We start from the raw sequence: 23,793 nt of genomic DNA on the forward strand, positions 1-23,793 counted from the left end.
CAGAATTCTTAAATGATTTGAGATTGTTAGCATAAAGTTATTTTTCAATTTTCCCCATTGATGGCTTAGGATTCTATTTTATCTTGTCTAAATCAATTGTTGTTCATCTTCTGTTTTCCAGCTTCCAATTTTTTTGTCTTCTCCCTTCCCATTTTCTTTATTCTTGTGAATTTATGCTTCATTTAGTTTTTTTTTCTTTTTTTTTTTTTTTTTTTTTTTTTTTTTTTTTTTTTTTTGACAGGCAGAGTGGATAGTGAGAGAGACAGACAGAGAGAAAGGTCTTCCTTTTGCCATTGGTTCACCCTCCAATGGCCGCCACGGCTGGCGCGCTGCAGCCGGCGCACCACGCTGATCCAATGGCAGGAGCCAGGTGCTTCTCCTGATCTCCCATGGGGTGCAGGGCCCAAGCACTTGGGCCATCCTCCACTGCACTCCCTGGTCACAGCAGAGAGCTGGCCTGGAAGAGGGGCAACCGGGACAGAATCCTGCGCCCCGACCGGGACTAGAACCCAGTGTGCTGGCGCCACTAGGTGGAGGATTAGCCTAGTGAGCTGTGGCGCCGGCCGCTTCATTTAGTTTTAATGACTTTTACTGCAATTTCAGTTCTGCAGAAATGAGAATATAGAAGTTGTTGTAGTGGCATAGTGGGTAAAACAGCTACCTTCAAAACCAGCATCCCATGTGGGCACTGGTTCATTTCATGGCTGGTTGACTTCTGATCCAGCTCCCTGTTAATACACTGGGAAAAGCAGCAGAGAATGTTCCAAGTGCTTGGGCCTCTGACACCCTTGTGGGAGATCCAAAAGAAGCTCCTGGCTTCAGCCTGGCTCTGCTGTAGCCATTGTGTACATTTGGGGAGTCAATCAGTTGATGGAAGATCTCTTCTTCTATAACTTCAACTTTCAAATAAATAAATATTTTTAAAAGATAACTGAGAAGAATATAATATTTTTTCTTCAATATGCTTTTAACTGGACTTCCTAGACTTTGAATACCTCACTCTAGTCAGAAGTCCAAATAAACTGTAGATCACTATTTTAATAAATGAACTGATGCTGAAAAATGCGAACAATTTGACCAAATCTACATAGATCACTTGATCTAGCTCTGGTTTATCTGTGTCATGGTCTCTGTTGTATAAGTGATATGACAGAGTAACAGTGCCAGATAGTCTTTACTGGTGCCAGATGGTCTTTATCGCTGACATGTCAATTTGGAAATACGTATATTTAAAAAGCAATGTTAGTATCCAGCAAAGCAGTCAATAGACTCTGATGGTGATTCCACCAGCACATGTTCTAGACATCCTGCTGAGCCTTTCCACATGTCCTTCTCCCATAGACTAGAGGCTGTGAAACATGAAAATCAAGAAAGTTCTTTATTTTCTATTATTTTTTGCTTGATTCTGTTAGCCAGGCCTGTGATTTTGTTCTCCTACCCCACTTCACTGACAGTCTTGTGGGAGGAAGTGCAAACACTGTGAGTGACATATTTATTTATGTATCTCATCTGGGATGACACTGTGACAAGCGGCAGGGATCTATTTTTTCAAGCAGATTTCTGCATCACTTGTCAGCTCCTTATTATGAGGGGGTTGAGTTTACCACATTTTTAGTTATATTTGAATGCCTAATAATTCTACAGCACATTAACTATAATTTGTGAATTATATCCATCTTCTGAGAGTGCATCACTTTTATCTCTTAGTAAAACAATTTATGTGAATCTACCTATATCAAGCTTCTGAGATTTTATTACCAGGCAGATGATTATACTCATCATCATTTGGCTTTTTTAAGCTCCTCTGGAAATATCTTACCATTTCTCATAACATGTTTCTAGCTCAACACTTTGGCCCTCTGGGGTAGCACTTGTGACTTCTCAAAACCATGTCAGTCTAGCTGTCACCTCAAATTCTGTGTGTCTAGAAGTGTGCTCATTATCTGCATTTCTCTTGATCTCTTACTCAAACCTGTCATTGCCAGGGCCTCTTCCTCAGTAGAAGGTGCATCTTTCCCGTTGCCTTGAATAGAAATCTTTGTGTCATCTTCAGCTCTATCACTCTTGCCTTTGCCCCCAAAGAATCATTGCCAAATTCTGTCAGTTCTATCTTAGAAACCTATCTCATTATTTGTCTCCTAACCAGCCAAATCATTGTCTTATCTTTCCTGTTCAGGTTATTACCACGTTCTTCTTGTGGTCTTTCTCTGTTCCTAGCTAGACTTTTAAAACATTGCTAAAATAAAGTGTAGATCATTTCTGAAAAATTGGGAAACATGCAAAGAAAGGTAAAATTAAATTTCCCTATATCTTTTCTGTGAGGAGTAATCAATATTGTATTTTTGGTATATATCCTTGCAGATAAAGTCTGAATATGGCTGATGATATCCATGACAAATACATATTATATATCATTTTAGTCATTTCATGCTGCTATAACAAATTATAAAATAGGGAATCTTCAATAATATTTCTGACAGTTCTGGAGACTGGGCAGCCCAGAATCAACATGCTGGCAGATGTAATGTCAGGTGAGGGCCTACTTCCTTTCTTACAGATGGCCACCTATGTATTGTAGTCCCATATCATAGGGCAGAGAACAGAGAGCATGCAAACTCTCATTTGTTCACAAAAAGCCATTAATCCCATGACAAGAGCTCCTCCTTTTTAACCCAAGGACCTCCTAAAGACTCTGTCTGCTAACCCCTCCCATTGTAGGTTAGGATTTCTACATATGAATTTGGGTCACAAACATTAAGTTCATAACTATATACTATTGAGACTATTATAAACTATGTATACATTGATTTAACTAATTTTTTAGGTTTTCCATATTTGTTTTTATTCACTTGAAAGGCAAAGTGGAGCAGGAAGAATAGAAGGATAAAAGGTGTGGAGGGAGGGAGGGAGGGAGAGAGAGAGGAAGGGAGGGAAGGAAGACGGGGAGGAGGGAAGGAGAGATTGATTGATTCTTCTGTAAGTTTGCTCCCCAAATGCTCCTAACAGTTGAGTTCGGATCAGCCCAAGCTACAGGCCTGGAACTGCATCCAGATCTCCCACATGCATGACCTGGATTCAAGTACTTGACTCATCACCTGCTGCTACCCAGGATGTGCATCAGTAGGACACTGGATCAGAAGACTGGACTGGTGACTCTAACCCAGGCAGTATGATGTGGGTTACAACATAACCAAGTGGCATCTCAACCACTGTGCCAAACACTACCCCCTAAATTTGAATTATTGATAATGGTTCCAGAATTCATATTTTTGTCCTTTCTTGCTTTAAAATTTTCAGTAATGCCTCCTTAACAAGAACAAATTCAAAGCTCATCAGATAAACAAATCACAAAAAAATTGACTTGATTCACTTCACTGATATTATTTTCCACCATCTTTTTGTAATCCCATGCGTCCATTTGCTTTGATTAGAATAAGCTACCTACTTGGATGATTTTGACTCCTGCTCACCTTGACAGGTCTTCTGAGTTCCTTATCTGCCTATCATTTGAAATTTCACCCATAAAAATTTAGCTTGGCCTCCAAGTAGCCACTTTATGTTTTATGCAGATGCTAAACTGATTCCCTGTATCAGAACTGAACTGCTCTCCTGGAGTTTTCAGATTGAGCAGTTACTATTTTCACTTTTTCTTACGGAATAAGATAAATGGTTTATAGTCACAAGGACCAAAGTTCAATACTTGGTTGTGTAGCCTACCAATTGTGTTAGAGTACTTAATCTTTTAAACATTCTATTTGAAATCATGCTATTTAATCTCTCTAGGTCATAGAAAAGAGTTTTTTTTTTTTCAGAAGAAGTATGAGAAACATGTTCTGCCTAATGTCACAGAACAGATTGGAAGTGGAATATAAACAATCTCTATCTGACATCGCAGCACAAACTCTGACTGCCACATTATGCTGATTCTTTAGTTTTTCTATTTTAAGAGAAATTAGTAAAGACACCATATATAGAAATGCTTATTGATATCACTTTTGACTATACCATCCCATCCAAGGAAGATGAACACAGAGGTGTTGATGCCCTGCTTTAATTTCCTAGGCCAACTGTAACAAATTACAGTAACCAGGATGGCTTACATAGTGGAAATGTGTTCTTTCACAGTAGAATGTAGAAGTACACAGGAAGGTGTCAGAAGATCATGTTTCCTCTGAAGGCTCTAGATAATTTTCTTTCTTTGCTCTTCATAGCTTCTAATGATTGCTGGAATTTTTTGGTTTAATCTTCCAAGCTTCTGTTATTATATGACTTTTATAAAAATTGTCTCTGTGCTTTCACAGGTCTTCCTTATCATAACACAAGTAATTGGATACAGGAGCAATTCTTAACCCAGTTTGGGTTTATTTTAACTTGTGTTGATTTGCGAAGATTTGTTTTCAAATAATGTTATATGTATGTGTGTCAAAAGATGCAATTTAAACATTCCACCAATGTCTTAACTCATTCAAGTATTAACTCTAAATCCAAATCTTACATAAATATCACAACTCAAAAAGTTACAAATCTTACCATTTAAATAACCTCAATAAGGAATGGGTGAGACTGAGTGTTATCCATTCTGGGGCAAAATTCCTCTCCTCCAGAACTGTGACACTGAAAACTACAATGCCAAGGGAAGTATAGGATAGGCACTCTCATTCTAAATGGGATAAAAGAATAAAATTTTCACCAAATTGAGTTAATTTTTAATAGATGAGTTATCTTGCTTTTAGATTAAAAGATACTTAGAAGTAACAGTTGCCTATCAATTTTTAGCAATGGTGAGGATTTTTTTCAAACCTTCTCTATCTCCAAGTGGATTATGGAGACTAATCCACAGCCATGGGGAGGGATGTGATTATACTCCTTCTTAGAAGTGGAATTCAAGCTCTATAATAGACATAAGTGTTCACAGTTTCAACTGATATCTATTTTTATGAACAAAGAACTAATATTGACTATTTCTGTTGATTAAGATAATTTCTTACTCTTCATAGATAAAGATAAAAGTTTAGATATTCATTATTCCTCCAAAATCCACATCGATTTCCTAGGAAAGGTACTTGACACCATGTTAAACAAATAAAAGTATTAGTTATTAGTAGGATTTAAGAAATTGAAAATACCTTCCAGATTATCCTGAGTCAGTCCTTGCTTTTTAAATAGAGAACTTGTTGATACAGAGAGGGCAAGTGACTTACACAGTGCCAAACAAGTAATTCATAGCAGTGTCAGTAAACAGGAACATTCTGATATTTAACAGTATTTAAAAATCATAAAAGTATGCCTATGGCCGGCGCCGCAGCTCAACAGGCTAATCCTCCGCCTCGCGGCGCTGGCACACCAGGTTCTAGTCCAGTTCGGGGTGCAGGATTCTGTCCCGGTTGCCCCTCTTCCAGGCCAGCTCTCTGCTGTGGCCAGGAAGTGCAGTGGAGGATGGCCCAAGTGCTTGGGCCCTGCACCCCATGGGAGACCAGGATAAGCACCTGGCTCCTGCCTTTGGATCAGCGCAGTGCGACTGCCGCAGCGCGCCAGCCGTGGCGGCCATTGGAGGGTGATCCAACGGCAAAGGAAGACCTTTCTCTCTGTCTCTCTCTCTCTCTCACTGTCCACTCTGCCTGCCATAAAAATAAAAATAAAAAAATAAAAGTATGCCTGTGTGTGAAGGTGAGTTTTATGTTTTTCCAGTGATGGTAGGTGCTAGTTAAAAGAGCTATCATATACAGTTCAACATTGTACAGTTCAATGTTTCCACTGTTATTGATGTGTTTGGCAGTACCAAGTTCTGAGATGGTGGAGTACCTCTATCATGCTTGTACTGGATAATAGAACAAACACTAGTATTTTGTTGAGATTGTCAGTAGGTATTGTACAAAAACAGGATATTTTGTTTGTTTCTAGCTTCCCATAGAAGCATTCACTGACTATGCCTGATGACATGATCAATAGAAAGTCAGGGAACGTACACAAGCAGAAAATGGGTAGAAGAAAAATAATCAAATTCATCAAAGTACACATACTGAAATTTTAATTTTAAAACTATTCATATAATATGCTAGTGATAGACATATATTTTTTTCTTTAAAGTTTTTAGTAGTGTCTTTGCCTATACATTTTGTTTTAAACAGCAACCAATCTCTTATGTTTCAAATTTCTACAGAAGTGCTAAGCCTCATACTTTTGCCTCATATCTGACACTCTGGGTTTAAAACATTCAGAATAAATGACAACTTTTAAAATGCACTAAGTTCACAGTTTACATAATGTCACACACATAGAAGTAACAAGAATTCTTTCTTATAAATATAGTCAGAATTTGTGTCTCACAGTCCATCTAATTCCACATATGCATAGTGAGCCTCTTGATCTTGCTACTATCTCTATTACTGCAGTAACTATAGAGAATTCACCACCTCCCATTTCCACAGGTTGATCTGTGTTTTCCTTTGTTCAGCCTTTATCACAGTCCCTTCTCTGTCCAACAAAATTGTAGGTATTTTAGAGCAGAGATTAGATACTTCTGAAAAATGTTCCAATAGAACTTGGGAGTCTAATTTTCTTCTTTTATTAGACAATTCTCTTTATATAAGTGCTGCCCAGTTATTTTATTTAGTTACGAAGAGTTCTTTTAAGAATTCGTAAATAAGTATATCACCATATCCAAACTGTATTTTAGTTCTTATGATAGAGCTCACATGCACTTATTTCCTTCCCAACCACACCCTAGGGTGAGTTCTGGTTTCTTAGTTATAATAAAAAGACAATTTAAGGCAGGGTTAGGGGTGAAAAGTATGGTAGAGGACTTGAATGCCTATCACATTGTAGGCTCATTGAAAGACACTGAGGTGATAAAAAAAAAAGTGAGTAAGGCAATGTCTCTTTTCTCTACAAGATTACAGTCATACAGGATTGCTAAGGTAACTGGCACTGACAACAAAATCTAACATAAGCTCAAATATCTACACACATAGTGGGCTACAGGCATCAGATGAAAGGCACAGATGGGGGATATCTACATAAGCAAGAGGCAAGTACTCACAAAAGAATCTGGAACAGCCACTGAGACTGTAGGTCAAAGGAATGGAGGAGAGTGAAGGGTATTTCAAGCCTAGAAAATAGGGTTAAGCAAATACAGGAAGTCAAGGTAGGTCACAGTGTATTTGAAAAGCCATAAGCATATTGCAGAAGACAGATGGTGGCTTAACATATTTTTGTTTATCAAATACAAAAGGAATATGGAAATCATTAGGTACTCTGATTCCCATTAAGCCATAGGGTGTGTGGGTGTGGGTGTGTGAGTGTGTGGGCATGTGGATATGCATGGGCTTGGAACCTGTGTTGTGCTTCTTGATGACTATGCATTTAAACTGAAATTTTACATAAGAATGAGTGGTGAGGCCAAAAGTTCATTATGGATTTTTTTTTTTTTTTACATCACAAAAACAGTCTAACAGCAAGTCTCTGTCAGGCATCTGCCACCTCTAGTAACTTCTTGGAATGATTACAAAAATGCATATCCCAGTCATAAAGATTTAACAAAATATCCTCCTGCCATTTATAGTAATGCCATCAAATGACAAGTTCAAATTACTTGTTGTGATTACTCTTCATCTGGGCAAAACACATGTTGTAATGCATTCACAAGATGCAATTACATCGACCACGGTGACACGGAATAACAACTCCAGAAAAAAGCTAATCACATACAATACACACACTGTTTAGATTTTTCCCAACTACATTTATTTTTTTATTGCAATCTGTTCACCATTTGGACTAATCATTAACTTTGTGCAAATTATCGGTTGAGTTAGATAAGTGCCAAAAAAGTCAACAAAATGAACATTAATGTATAGTTCATAATTTAAAATTTCAACATTTTCTTAGAGGTGTAATAAGCCCTATAAGGTTTACCAGTAACATTATTGGACTGCAAGGATGTGATTTTCGGACTCCTCTAACTTTGATACCAAAATCAACAAATGCTTAATTTCCTTATGCAAAATGGCATGGTATTTCCATATAGCCTGCACAATCCTCCTGCATACATGAAATCATCTACATTTTACTTATAATACCTAATATAATGTAAATGCTACTTATATAATCCCATTGTTTAGGAAATAATTACAGGAAAAAGTCTGTACATGTTCAGTACAAATGAACTTTCTTTCCTGAATTGTTTCCATCAGAAGTTATTTGAATGTCTGGTTTCTGAACCTACAGAAACAGAGGACTGATGGCTTGTAATGTTTGATTTTTATGATGATCATGGAGAAAAAAATTCATATTGCAAAGACAAAAATGTATGTTTTCAAATGTATGCTTCATAGTCTTAGCAATCCTATCCTGGATACTTTAATAAATGGTTTTGGAATATACATTTCTGTATCAATAAAGGAAAGTGGAAAACCGCATTTGAAATATTCTGCATACACTGGCATTTTGGTTTTCTTGATCTTCCCCCAAATTTATTTTTATTTATGTTGTCTGTTTAGGAAATCCTGACCGTCTGGTGTGGCTTTAATTTCCAATCTCTATACTATACATTTTCCTCACAACTATGTCTATGTGTTTGGCCACCAAATAGATATTTCCATCTCTATGTTGTAAAATTAATATAAGCAACTTAGAATTTATAATTTGTGCTTGTTTCTGCACTCTTCCTCCAAACTTTGCTTTTCATCTGTGTCCTTAATCTTAATCAACTGCATTACTTTCTAAGTTAGGGACTTCTGAAAAACACTTGAAGCATCATTCTTTCTCTGCCACACTCCTAATAGAAAACTAAATATTATTAGTGGCTTTTTATAAACACATCTCACATTTATTTTTCAGTTTCAATTTTACCCAGACACTGAGAAATGAAAAAACATATTTAAATGGAGTCATTTCCCCACATATGTATTTTTCTACTTCTTTAGAGGTACTATTGAGAACAAAATTCTAATGTTAGGAAATTATTGTATTCAATATCTCCTTATATTGTTTCTGTCTAATCTTTGGACAAACATGGTAAACACTGAAATATTCCTAATAGCTGTTCATGTGTTTCTAACTCATTTATGCTTCATTAATTCAGAGTCTAATTATTTACCTTAAGAACTATCACAATTGAATGCTAACTTTCCTTTGTACCTTTACTCACAAACTCCAACATGACTGAATCGGGAAAACGTGCTCATTCTAACCAGAGGAAGATAACAGAAGGAAAGAGAGGAACTACATTCCAAGGTGACAGTGGAGAGAAATTTTCAGTGGAAATTCTACAAAGAGAAGAGAGATGTCGTGGAGCAGTGGGGACAGTACAGTCACTCAACAGTGAGCAGGACACCTCCAGTGACTCCCACAGTCGGTGGCTGGAGGGAATGCAATCTTCTTGGAGCAAGGCACATGAGAACCAACAGGGAGAAACATCATCTTAATAAGGCCAGTAGAGGCTGCTGCAGCTCGTAAGCCACTGGGGAATTTTATCAGAGGGATAAATCCGTGGTTCCCACAGACTTTGAGTATGGCCTAGAGGATTGGCAGGGGCCAGGGCACCCACTTAGGCCAATAAAGTGCTCCCTTCCCCTCATTCTTTTTTTTTTTTTTTTCCCAAAGGACAGGCTGTGTGATTTTGTGAATGACTGTGCTGACAATTCAGATGAGACTTCTTTTATTTGTGGTAAGTGGGAGATTTCTGCTTCCTCAAATTTGCCTTTATTTCCAGAAATCTTTTTTTTTTTCTCTTCACTGATTATCATTTATTGCCATACAATCATGTGGCACCATCCATTGTTAAGGTTCTTTTTTTTTGTCTTTTTTATTATTTAATAAATGTGAACTTACAAAGTGCAGCTTTTGCATTGTTGTGGCTCCCCCCCCCAATCTCCCTCCCTCCCGCGGCCCTCCCCTCTCCCACTCCCTCTCCCATCCCGATCTTCATTGAGTTGCATTTTCAATTACCTTCATATACAGAAGATCAACTTAGTATATACTAAGCAAGGATTTCAACAGGCTGCACAGACAGAACCGCACAAGGTATAGGGTATTGTTCGACTAGTAGTGTTGTTTTTAAGCTTCATAGTAAAACACATTAAGGACAGAGATCCTACATGGGCAGCCTATACCCAGTGACTCCCGTTGTTGATTTAACAATTGGCACTCTTATTTATGATGTCAGCAATCACCCAAAGCTCTTGCCATGAGCTGTCTAGGCTATGGAAGCCCCTTGAGTTCACCAACTCTGAACTTGTTTAGTCAAGGCCATATCACAGTGGAGGTTCCTTCCTCCCTTTGGAGAAAGGCACCTCCCTCCTTGATGGCTTGTTCCTTCTGCTGGGGTGTTGTTCACCAGGATCTTTCATTTAGATTGTTTTTGCCACCGTGTCGTGGCTTTCCATGCCTGTGAGACTCTCATGGGCCTTTTAGCCAGATCCGAGTGCCCCAAGGGTTGATTCTGAGGCCAGAATGCTGTTTTAGGCATTTGCCATTCTATGAGTCTGCTGTGTGTCCTGCTTCCTGCACAGGATCATCAACAAATGACTGGATAAAGAAACTATGTGATATGTACTCTATGGAACCCTTCCCCTCATTCTATCAAGACACCTAGAATCGACTTTCTAAGGCAGAGCACCAACCAACCTCTTAGGTTGCTGACTCTGGAAACACCACAGATCTTTCTATGGATGGGGAAGGCTTGTAGTGATGAGAGTGAATCCATTGACCCCTGTGACTGTAGAGGATGAAGGCCTGTGACTAAGATAATTCTCTACTTCTGCAACAGAGTGTGTGATAGTGTGGCTGATTCACAGACAAATAACTGTGTCTGGATTCAGAGGCTCAGGGTTCTGCACTCACACAGAGCAATGCACAGAATTTTTGAGCAATCCATGTGCCCGTGGGGGTGAGGTACCTAGGCACTGTGTGCTCACCCTGGGGGGTTGGTTTACCTTGGCAGAGAGGGGATGATCCTGTGATTACACCAACCTATGTGATTGCACCCTCCAGCACTGACATTAGAGGAGATGTAGCATGCCCAAATTTGGTGTCACTATGGACTCTTGCCTCACCCTTGAGTTTAGACCTGAACTCACTGGCCCCATCCACCATAGACTCTGGATATCCACTGAAGTAGCAGACACTCCACTAATCCATACAGCATACCTTAAAGATTGAAGTCATTCTACAAATGTGTAAAAATAAACATAAGAATAAAGGAAATGAACAACGAAGACACTATGACTCCCCAGAAGGAGCACAGCAGTACTTCAGTATTAGAATGTGAAGAGGAATACACCAATGAGATGACTGAAAAGGAATTAAAAAGAGAGATCATAAGATTACTCAGAAACACAGAGAAGAAAATACTAGTTAAAGAATTCCGCACATGACATGCATGAAAAAATATACTGGGAGATAGATACCAAAGATAATGCAAACAAATATTAGAAATGAATAATACAAATTGTCTAATAATAATAATAATAAAAACCAGTGGAAAGCCTTAACAAAAGACTCAGTGAGGCAAAAGAAGAATATCCAAGCTAGAAGACAAATCTTTGGAAATATCTCAGACAAGGGGAAAAAAAGAAGAAAGCATTTGAAAACTCAAAAATAGCATTCAGGTTTTTGGGATATTATCAAACCAATCATACATGTCTTAGGATTTGCTGAAAGTGTGAAAGACAGAAGGGATTAGAGGACCTCTTCAGTAAAACAATACAATAAATTGCCCCAAATATGAAGATAGGGACATCCAAATAAAGGAAGCACATAGAACTTCTAATTGAAATGATAAAAAAAAAAACTTCCCAACACATTGTAGTCAAACTTTCAAAAGTAAAACAGAAAGAAAAGAGTCTAGGGCCGGCGCCGTGGCTCAATAGGCTAATCCTCCACCTTGCGGCGCCGGCACACCGGGTTCTAGTCCCGGTTGGGGCGCCGGATTCTGTCCCGGTTGCCCCTCTTCCAGGCCAGCTCTCTGCTATGGCCAGGGAGTGCAGTGGAGGATGGCCCAGGTGCTTGGGCCCTGCACCCCATGGGAGACCAGGAAAAGCACCTGGCTCCTGGCTCCTGCCAGGATCAGCGCGGTGCGCCGGCTGCAGCGGCGGCCATTGGAGGGTGAACCAACGGCAAAGGAAGACCTTTCTCTCTCTGTCTCTCTCTCTCACTGTCCACTCTGCCTGTCAAAAAAAAAAAAAAAAAAAAAAAAAAAAAAAAGAAAAGAGTCTAAAATGTACATGAGAGAAATGCCAGATTACCTTCAGAAGCTCTCCAACTAGAATGACAGCCTATTTCTCAACAGAAACTCAATAGGCTAGGAGAGAATGGAGAGACATAGTGAAAATCCTAAGAGAAAAATTGTCAACAATGAACACAGTACCCAGCAAAGCTCTCATTTACAAATGAGGTGAAACAAAGATGTTCCAAAGCAAACAGAAATTGAAAGAAATATTCACTACTTATTCAGGCTTACAAAGGATACCTAAGGATGTGCTACACACAGAAACAGAGAAAGATGGCATCATGAAATAATGTGAAGATAGAAAATCTTCCAAAAATGTACAAAGGATATTCAAAACAAACAACAGGAATAATTATGGAAAAACATTAAGACAAAGTTGTCGCTCCCCCTCTTCGCGGAGGAACGACACAGGACCCTGCGCTGTTCTTTTGTCTGCTCGGCCCTCCCCGGGTTTGCTGCTGATTCTTCCCGGGTTGGCTACCGACCCTTCCACCTCCGTGGAAGGGCGGTTCCCCCTAGCCACTTTCCCCACTTCTGCGGGGGAGCGGCACACCGCCGGCCGGCTCTCTCGGGGGCTGCTCAGATGTTCCTCAGGTGTTCCCCTTAGATGTTCCTGGTGCATGTTGTCTCTCTCCTCATTTATAGTCCTTTTCCGCCAATCCCAACTCTGCTACCCACACGCCGAGTACACTGCTCTCCTCCAATCAGGAGCAGGTCCTGCTGTTTATTGGTTGAACTGGAGGCAGCTGTGTAGAAGCTGTTTCCTCCTCTCCCAGCACCATATTGTGGGAGAGCAGATGCATAAGTCTTAATTCCAGTAACAGTCTAGTCCGAGTTACTCCCAGTTGCTCCCCACACAAAGTTACTACTTATCAATAACAACGTTGAATGTAAATGGCCTAAATTCTCTTGTCAAATGATACAGATTGGCTGAATCAATTAAAACCCATCTATTTGTTGCCAACATGAACATACCTCAACAACAAAGATATGCATAGAGTGAAAATGAAAGAATAGAAAAATATATTCCATGCTAATGGAAAGCAACAATAGTTAATATACACTATGTACCACAACAACCTTATTGACCAAAACCTAAATCTTATCTGCAGAACATTTCATTTTATTACTACAGAATACACATTCTTTTCAGCAGTGCATGAGTAGATCACATGGTAGGCCATAAGGCAATTATAAATCAGTTCAAAAAATTGAAATCATACCACCTATCTTTTATGAACAGAATTAAATGAAGCTAGAATTAAAAATCTATGAAACTCTAGAAAATATGCAATGTGGAGACAGAACAACATGCTCCTGAATGAAGAGCAGCTCACAGAAGAAATCAAAAGACAAATAAAAAAATTCCAAGAAGTGAATGAGGATTCCCATACACCATATCAACACTTATGGGATACAGAAAAAGCAGGTTATAGCACACAGTGTCAACATCAGAAATTGGAAAGGCATCAAATGAATGGTAAATAAAATCTACCTCAAAAACCTAGAAAAACAACAAGCCAAAGTCAATATTAGGAGGAAGAATACTTAAAATTAGGAAAAAAAAACACAAAATTAAAACCATAAAAGTGATACAAAAGAATAGTCAAATGAAGAGCTGTCATTTTTTGTGAAAAAAAAAAAATCAAATTTGCTATATCATTGGCCCAATCAACCAAAAAAACAAGGGGGAGAAGACCCAAATTAATAAAACCAAACATTAAAAAAGACATGTTACAATGAATAACACAGAAATAAAAGAATGATCAGAAATTACTAAAACAGGCTATATGCTAATAAGTTAGAAGTCAAGAAGAACTGGATAATTTCTGGACACATACAATCTGGTGAAGTTGAGTCATGATAACATAGATAACCGCTGGCACCGCGGATCACTTGGCTAATCCTCCACCTGCGGCACTGGCACCCCGGGTTCTAGTCCCAGTTGGGGTGCTGGATTCTGTCCCGGTTGCTCCTCTTCCAGTCCAGCTCTGTGCTGTGGCCCAGGAAGGCAGTGGAGGACAGCCCAAGTGCTTGGGCCCTGCACCCACATAGGAGACCAGGAGGAAGCACCTGGCTCCTGGCTTCGGATCGGTGCAGCACACCGGCCACAGCACACCAGCCGTGGCAGCCATTTGGGGGGTGAACCAATGGAAAAGAAAGACCTTTCTCTCTGTTTCTCTCACTGTCTAAATCTGCCTGTCAAAAAAAAAAAAAAAAAAAAAAAACATAGAAAACCTAAGTAGACCAATAACTCAGATGGATATTGAATCAGTAATAGAGGTCTTACCAACAACAAAAAGCCCAGGACCAGATAGCTTCAATGCTGAATTCTACTAAACTTTTAAATAAATACTAATTATAATTCTTGTGAAACTATTCAAAACAGTTGAAATGAAGGAAATCCTCTCAAACTCCTTCTTTGAGTCCAATATCACCTAAATTTCAAAACCAGAAAAAGATACAAAAAGAAAAAGAACAATTTACCAATATAACTGATAAACAGAAGTAAATAGAAATACAACAAAATAGATAATCAAATCCAATAACACATCAGAAACATAATTCACTCAAAATAGGATTGAATCGATATGCAGGGATGGTTCAACATACACAAATAAATGTGATATATCAAATTAACAAATTGAAAAATAAAAACCATATGTTTATCTCAACAGATGCGGAGAATATATTTGATAAAATAGTAATTTTTCATAAACATACCTCAACATATTAAAAAAACATAATAAAAACTTTAAGTGAATTGTATACAGAAGGAACATTCCTTAACACAACTGAGGCAATTTATGACAAACCCACACCCAGCACCATACTGAATGGAAAAACGTTGGAAGATTGCCACTAAGATCCAGAACTAGACAACTTTAACCATTGTTATTCAATATAGCTCTGGAAGTTTTAGCCACAGACATTAAGCAAGAAAAAATAAATCAAAGGGATACATAATGGATTATAGGAATTGAAATCATCCCTATTTGCAGATGACACGATCCTATATATAAAGGAACCAAAAAAACTCCACTAAGAGACTATTGGAAGTCATAAGAGAGTTTGGTAAAGTTGCAGGGTATAAAAATCAACATGTAAAAATCAACAGCCTTTGTATACACAAACAATGCCATGGCTGAGAAAGAACTTGTAAGATCAGTAGAATTCACAATAGCTATAGAAAATATTAAGTATATTGGATTAGATTTAGCCAAGTATTTGAAAGTTCTCCACAATGAAAATTATAAAACATTAAAGAAAAAAACAGATGAAATTACACAAAAAATAGAAAAATGTTTTAATTTTGTGGATTGGAAGAATCAGTATCTTCAAAATATCCATACTACCGAAAGCAATTTACAGACTCAATGTGATCCCAATTAAGATACAAAGGTCTTTTTTCTCAGATCTATTAAAAACAATAATATAGAGACACAAGAGATCCTGAATAGCTAAAGCAAATTTAAACAGCAAAAAGAAAGCTGTAGTCATCACAATGCCAGATTTCAAGGCATACTATAGAGCAGTTATAATCAAAGCAGCCTGTTACTAGTGCACACACACACACAGATATATACAGAAAGAGATATAGATCAGTAGAATAGAATAAAAACCTCCAAAGTTAGTACACACAGCTACAACCAACTAGTTGCTGACAAACAGGCTAAAATCAATCCCTATCAAAAAGACAGTCTCTTCAACAACCGGTGTTTAGAAAATAGAGTCTCCTCAAGGAAAAGTATGAAATAAGACCTCTATCTTACATCTTATAAGAAAATCAACTCACAATGGATTAAGGATCTAAATCTACAATCTGATACCATCACATTACTAGAAGAGAACATCAGGGAAACTCTGCAAGTCACTGACATGGGCAAAGACTTCTTGGAAAAGACTCCAGTAGAACAGACAATTAAAGCAAAAGTAGACAAATGGGATTACATCAAGGTAAGAAGCTTCTGCACCGCTAGGAAACACTCAACAAAGTTAAGAGTCAACTGACATTATGGGAGAAAATATTTGCAAACTATGCAACTGATTAAAGAATAATATGCAGTCCCCACAAGGAGCTCAAGAAAATCAATAATGACACAACAAACAATCCACTAATAAATTGTGCAGAGGACATGATTAGGCGATTTTCAAAGGATGTAAAACTATTAGTCAATAAGCACAAGAAAAAATTCTCAGGGTCACTAGCCATCAGGGAAATGCAGATAAAAACCACAGTGAGGTTTCACCTCACCATAGTTAGAATGGCTGCCATCCAAAAACCAAAAAACAATATAAGCTGGCAACGATGTGGGAAAAAGATACCCAAATCATGTTGAAGCTTGGGTGGAATATGGTAAAATCATTGATGCATTATCAAAGTTTATAGGGACAATGTCCCAATTAAGCCAGCAATTTAAAGTACACTGCTGAGAATTATATGGATATCTATTAAAAATTAAAATTTTATTTACTATATGACCCAGTTAAGCTACATCTAGGTATATATGTGATAGAAATAAAATAAACATATGAAAAAGATATGTGTATCACTTGTTAACTGCAGCAATTTTCACAATGATCATGATAATCAATTTAAGTGTCTCTCAGTGGATGAATGGGTACAGAAAATTTGGAAGAAATGTAAACTAGTACAACCATTATGGCAGACAGTTTGGAGATGCCTCAGAAATATGAAAGTAGATCTAACATATGACCTAGCCATCCAGCTCCTGTGAATTTACTCAAATGAAATGAAATCAGCATATGAATGAGTTATGTGTACATCCATCTATATTACAGCTCAATTAACAATAGCTAGGATATGGAATAATGCCATATGTCCATCATTTGATTACTGGATAAAGAAAATGTGGCATATATACAGCATAAAATACTACTCAGCCATAAAAAGATTGAAATACTGTCTTTTGCAACAAGGTGGAGACCATTATGCTCAGTGAATTAAGCCAGTCATAAGAAAACAAACATTGTATATTTTCTCTGATACATGGTTTGTAATGCAAAATAAAATAATTGTATAGGAATGAAATGGATATCTTATGGATTGATTTTTTTTTAGTCTTTGTTTATACTCCTGTGGAAATCTGATCTTTCTACTTTTTAGTTGTTGAATATTATTGGTTAGTTGTATATTAAGCCTGTGATTAGGGAGTGTATTAAATTATGTTTTTGTAGACATTAAGGAAACAAAAAGAAAGTAAGGAAAGGGAGATTGAGGATGTGAAGGAGGGAGGCAAGGAAAAATGGTTATCTTCTTAGAATTGTACCTTTGAAATACATCAAATCTGTTTTATTTATATTAATAATTTTTTAAAAAGAAATGGAAGTATTGAGCTGCTATGCTAAAACATTTCCAATGAATTTCAACAGGTAAAAATGGTCGGTTTTCAAAAGTATAAGAAATCACAATCTTAGATATATGCAAAAGATCTGCATCAGGATTTTGCCACAATTATTTGACAGTCTTCTATTTCTTGTCACGACTAAGAAATTGATACTACACTAGTACCTTAGTAGGAATAATTATAAAATTGAGTACAATATGAAATATTTGATATATTAATTGAAAATAAATATTTTGAAAATGCTCTGCATGGACTTCAGCAATTTTTGCACCAAAATAAACTTGCACTAACTTGTTAAAACAAGTCTGAATAGGATCTACTATAAGGCACTGAGAAGGATAAGACATGAGTTTGAAAGGTGTCCCTATCAAAGCAACACTAATTCTGCTAAAATTGAAATAATAGTAAACATAATATAAATAGTAAATCACAGTGAAGCCTGGATAGAAGACATCAAAGTCGCTGATGCATTATGAAAAGTTTATGGAGACAATGTCCAAAAGAAGCCAGAAATTCAATATATATTACTGAGAATTATATTGATGTTTCTTAAAAATAAAAAATTGATTTATTTAATGACCCAGTTATCCACTTCTAGGTATATATCTGATAGAAATAAAATAAGCATATGAAAAACACACATGTACCCCCTTGTTCCTTGTGGCACTTTTCACAATAGCCAAGATAATCAACCTAGGTGTCTCCCCATGGATGTATGGATATTGAAAATGAGATATGTATACAATGCAACATTATTCTTTCACAAAAAAAGAATTGACTCCTAACAGTTGCAGAAAAAAAAATGGAACTGGTGGTCAATACTAAAAGTGAAATATGCCAAGGCAGAGAAAGATAAATACATCATGTTCTCTCTCATAGGTGGACATTAAAAATTATATTGGATCTTATCTTAGAATAATGATTACTAGAGACTGGAAAGGGTAAGGGGGCAGGGTATGTGGAGAGGTTGGTAACAGATAATAAAACAGTAGGTAGAAATAAGTTCCAGTGTGATGACCATAGTTCACAATAAAGTGTTGTATGATATATAAAAGCTTGATGAGAGGATCTCGTTAGGCCCCAGACATAATGAAAATATATTGCAATGTAAATGCCAATTTGATCAGTTTACAATGTATACCTTTATTTAAATGTTACATTATACCCCATTAAATGAACATGTATTCATGTTGGTGGGAATGCAAACTAGCAAAAGCATTTTTGAAGACTGGATGGACATTATTCAGAAATCTGAGAATAGATTTACACTGCTCCATTGATTCAGCTTACAGAGTTCTGACTGAAAATTAAAAGAAAACAAAGTTTCTCCTCAATGGATTTCACAACTATGGAACGCAGATCACTTTCAAAGCAGGAGTGGAAATATTGAGTAACTAGATCAAGATCCTGAAGCATTTATTTGAAAAATTATAACAGGAGATGAAACCTGGATATTCTAACACACTGCTGAAGACTAAGCACAACCAAAGCAATGGCTACCAAGAGATGGAAGTGGTTCTGTAAAAGTAAAAGGGGTTCAGTCAAGAGGAGTCACAGCAACATGCTCAAGAAATTTTGCTTGTTGACTTTATCAGAGGTCAAAAAATATTCACTTATTATGAGAGTGATTTGAGATGGCAAAGCTTTTGCAGGAAAATGCTTAGGAAGGGTTCCTCAGAGTCCTTCTTCACTACTACATGGTTCCTGTTCATTTGTCTTATCAAATAGGTCACCTTTGCAAAACTTCACATGAAAAATTTTTGAGAGTTTTGATGGAAAATGGTGAGGCATCCACACTCTTTCCCTTTTCCTTGTTTCTTAATCTTCAAAAAATTTTTTAAAGGTCACCTGCTTTTTTTCAGTTAATTAGGTTAAAAGTCTATTGATATGGCTAAACAACCAGGATTCTCAGTTCTTTATGGATGAGCTAAATGCCTGTTATCACTTTAATAATTGCTTTAGGGGCTAGCATTGTGGTGCAGCGGATTAAGCCATCACTTGCAAAGCCAGCATCCTATATTGGAGCATCCCAGTTTGAGGTCCAGTTACTGGACTTCCAGTCCAACTCCCTGCTGATGTGCCTGAGAAATCAGTAGAAGATGGCACAAGTACTTGGGCCTCTGCCACTCAGGTAGGAGATCATGATTGACTTCCTGGCTCCTGGCTTTGGCCTGGCCCAGACTTGGATATAGCAGACATGTAGGGAGTGACCCAGTGAATGGAAGATCTTTCTCTTTCTCTGCTTCTCTGTCCTTCTCTTTCTCTGTGTTGGTCTGCTTTTCAAATAAATAAATAAATAAATCGTTTAAATCATTAAAATATCAAACTTGATGGAACTTATACTGAGAAGTTTATATTTGTATTTTTATCTTTTAATTATGTTTTAAATAAACTTTTTGAAATTGAGTATCATATCTAGCACTCATGTCAGCTTCTGTACAACAGATAACCCAGGACTATACACTCTGTGAGAATGGAAACGTCTGAGACAATATAGTTGATCGCCACAATATTGTGCATAGAGACACATATGAAGCATAACGTAGGAAGATGAAACCCAAACAGAGGAGTGTGGTCTCTCTGTGCTCAGAAGCAATCGCTAGAATTTGGAGTTGATCTACTGGAATTAGCAAGACAGAGTGCTAGAGAAAAGGGAGATACATGGAGAAACAGCACTGAAAACAAGTACATCAGTACCTTTACATCCTTGGCATTTGATTCTCCAAAATCAGTAAGAGAGCAACTACAGGGAAGTTGTGAGATTAATGGAAATTCCCCAAATCATATGATGCCAGGCAATTTAGATACTCAAGGAAGCCATGTGGAATGAACTTGCTGAATTGCAGGGATACTGAATGGACTCCTTCTCATAAAGGCCACATTTTTAAAAATAGAGATACCATAGCTTTTTAATAGAGACTGCATTAGAACCATCCTCTTTATTTTAAAATTGAGATAGAATAATTGTACAAGTTTACAGGGTCCAATGTGATAATTCAATACATGTATTGAGTTATAGTCGCTTTATATTGGGAATATTCAAGTTATTTATGAAATATATAAGTTGTTACAAACAATAGTCACTCTACTGTGCTACTGAACACTAGATTTAGTCTTCATATCTAATTGTTTTGTTACATGTTATCTAACTTGCTTCTCCCCTCGCTCTAAGCTATACTTCCTAATCTATCTCATTTTTTAAAATATTTTTTATTTATTTATTTGAAGCCAGAGCTACACAGAGAAAGAAGGAGAAGCAGAGAGAGAGAGAGAGAGAGAGAGAGAACACTTCCATCCGCTGGTTCACTCCCCAATTGGCCCCAATGGCTGGAACTGCACCAATCCAAAGCCAGGAGCCAGGAGCTTCCTTTGATTCTTACTTGCAGGTGCAGGGGCCCAAGGACTTGGGCCATCATCCACTGCTTTCCCAGGCCATAGCAGAGAGCTGGATTGGAAGTGGAGAAGCCGGGATTCGAACTGGCGCTCATATGAGATGCCAGCACTACAGGAAGCGGCCCAACCCGCAAAGCCACAGTGCCAGCCCTGATATACTTCCTAGCAACAAATATTCGACTCTCTACCCCTATGAAATTTGTGTTTTGAGAGTTATAACCCACAGTTCTTGTCCATTTGTGTATGGCTTCTTTCACTTCATGTAGTGTCCTTCGGTTTCATCTATGTTGCCCCGAATGATGAAAATTCATTCTCTCAAAGTTTTAAAACAGACTTTGAATAAATCAATTTGATTTTCCACTAAATTGTCTACCACAATAAAACTCAACAGTTCTTAAAGGAAGGAAACAAAAGTTGGAATTCATCAATAACACAATAGTATTTTTGGATAAACTATTAGACATACAAAAAAAGCAAGAATATGTTGACCATATGTATTAAAAACCATTAAATAAAAACAGACCTGGATTCATTAAAATTACCCAAATAGGGTTATAAACAGTGAATGGATGGAAATCATTTAAAAATAACTGAATTAAGTTATAAAATATAAACTCAGTACTTTAAATTAAAAGGATAGGCTTAACTTTAGATTGGACAATGCATTACAGAAAGATAGAGGAACTTGAAGACATGTCTGTAGACATACACAAAGCCAATAGATTAAAGCACGGAAATAAAAAAAGATTAACAGGGGATTTAAAAAATAATTGTGATAGAAATATCACGATCAGATAAAGTACTTTAAATAAAGGTATATAACCAGGGACAGCACTGTAGCATAGTAGGTAAAGCCATTGCCTGCAACATTGGCATCCCATATGGGTACTGGTTCAGGTCCCGGCTGCTCCACTTCCAATCCAGCTTTCTGCTATAGTCTGGGAAAGCAGAAGATGACCCAAGTGCTTGGGCCCTGCACCCATGTGAGAGACCTAGAAGAAGTTCCTGACTCCTGTCTTTGGATTGGCTCAGTTCTGGCCATTTTAGCCAACTGGGGAGTGAACCAGCAGATGGAAGACTCTCTCTCTCTACCTCTCCTTCTCTCTCTGTGTAACTCTGACTTTCAAATAAATAAATAAATCATAAAAAGTATGTAATGTTTGCATTAAAACTACAAAACCCTAGTAACAGAAGTTTTAAAAGACCCAAATAAACAATTACTTTTATCATGTTTATAGATTGTTTCATTAATGTGGTATAATTATCATGATGTCAATTCATTCTAATTTAATCTAAACCTATTCCTACCAATATCTCATTTATTTATTTATGTATTTATATATTTATATATTTTCTTTTTTGAGAGGGAGAGTTACAGACAGACAGAGGGAGAGATGGAAAGAAAAGGTCTTACATCTGCTCTTTCCCTCCCCAGGTGACCACAACTGCCAGAGCTGAGCCAACCCGAAGCTAGGGGCTTCTCCTTGGTCTCCCATGTGGGTGCAGGGGCCCATCCACTGGTTCAGCTCAGAGATGGCCAAAATGATCAGTGCTGAGCCAGGCCAAAGCTAAGAGCCAGAAGTTTCTTTCAGGTCTCCCACTTGGGTAGCAAGGACAAAAGCACATCAACCATCTGCTGCTGCTTTTCTCAGGCCATTGGCAGGGAGCTGGAGCAGAAATGGAGCAGTTGGGACATGAACCAGTGCACTTATGAGATGCTGGCCTTTCAGGCAGGAGTTTTGTCTGCTAAGCCACAATGCCAGCCCCAAGACATATTTTTACAAAAGATTTATGTTCAGAATATATAAAGAATTTCTATAATTGTCTTATAAATAGACAAATTAAAAATATCCAAGACACTTGAACTGTTCTGTAACACACAAAAATGGCAGATATATATATATATATATATATATATACATATAAATATATAAAATATCACTGATCCTTAGGAAATGCAAATTAAAATAAAAAATGAGATACCACTACAAGCTTGACAACAATTGTTAAAGTAGGGGCAGACACTGTGGCACAGTAGTTTAAGCTGCTTGAGATTCCCTCATCCAACATCTAGTGCCTGTGATTGTGTCTTGGGCTCGGTTTCCAATCCAGCTTTCTGCTAATGTACCTGGGGTGAAGCAAGTGATGGCTCAACCCCTTGGGTTCTTGCCATCTACATGGGAAACCGAGATGGAATTCTAGGCTTCTAATTTTGGCTTGTCCCAACAATGGCTGTTGAGGACATTTGGGAATAACTCACAGATGGAAGATCTTTTTTTATTTTTAATTAATTTTTAAAATTAATATTATCGGCTGGCACCGCGGCTCACTAGGCTAATCCTCTGCCTGCGGCGCTGGCACACCGGGTTCTAGTGCCAGTCGGGGTGCCGGATTCTGTCCCAGTTGACCCTCTTCCAGGCCAGCTCTCTGCTGTGGCCAGGGAGTGCAGTGGAGGATGGCCCAAGTGCTTGGGCCCTGCACCCCATGGGAGACCAGGAGAAGCACCTGGCTCCTGGCTTTGGATCAGCGCGATGCGCTGGCCGTAGCGCGCTGGCCGCGGCATCCATTGGAGGGTGAACCAATGGCAAAAGGAAGACCTTTCTCTCTGTTTTTCTCTCTCACTGTCCACTCTGCCTGTCAAAAAAATTAATATTATCAAGTTGTATTTATTTCATATATGCAGATTTAGGAGCACAGTAAAACTTCCCACCCTAATCTAATTCCTGCCCACACTCCCAGGATTCCGACTACTTCGTTTCTTATTTTTTGTTTTAATGTTTACAATGATCTACTTTCAGTTTA

At 37.8% G+C, this 23,793-nt stretch overlaps 1 protein-coding gene across 1 annotated transcript in view; it reads right to left on the reverse strand.

Annotated features, from left to right (window-relative positions):
- TENM4 (teneurin transmembrane protein 4) overlaps positions 1-23,793 on the reverse strand; it is a 1,939,017-nt gene that overhangs the window by 1,809,360 nt on the left and 105,864 nt on the right. The window contains exon 3 of the mRNA XM_089331772.1: positions 7,040-7,108. The gene's annotated coding sequence lies outside the window, so the exon portion shown is untranslated. The remainder of the gene's footprint in view (positions 1-7,039; positions 7,109-23,793) is intronic.

Source organism: Oryctolagus cuniculus, chromosome 1 (assembly GCF_051225735.1).
Source record: "Oryctolagus cuniculus isolate XC-2025 breed Fujian yellow rabbit chromosome 1, ASM5122573v1, whole genome shotgun sequence".
NCBI classification, from domain to species: domain Eukaryota; kingdom Metazoa; phylum Chordata; class Mammalia; order Lagomorpha; family Leporidae; genus Oryctolagus; species Oryctolagus cuniculus.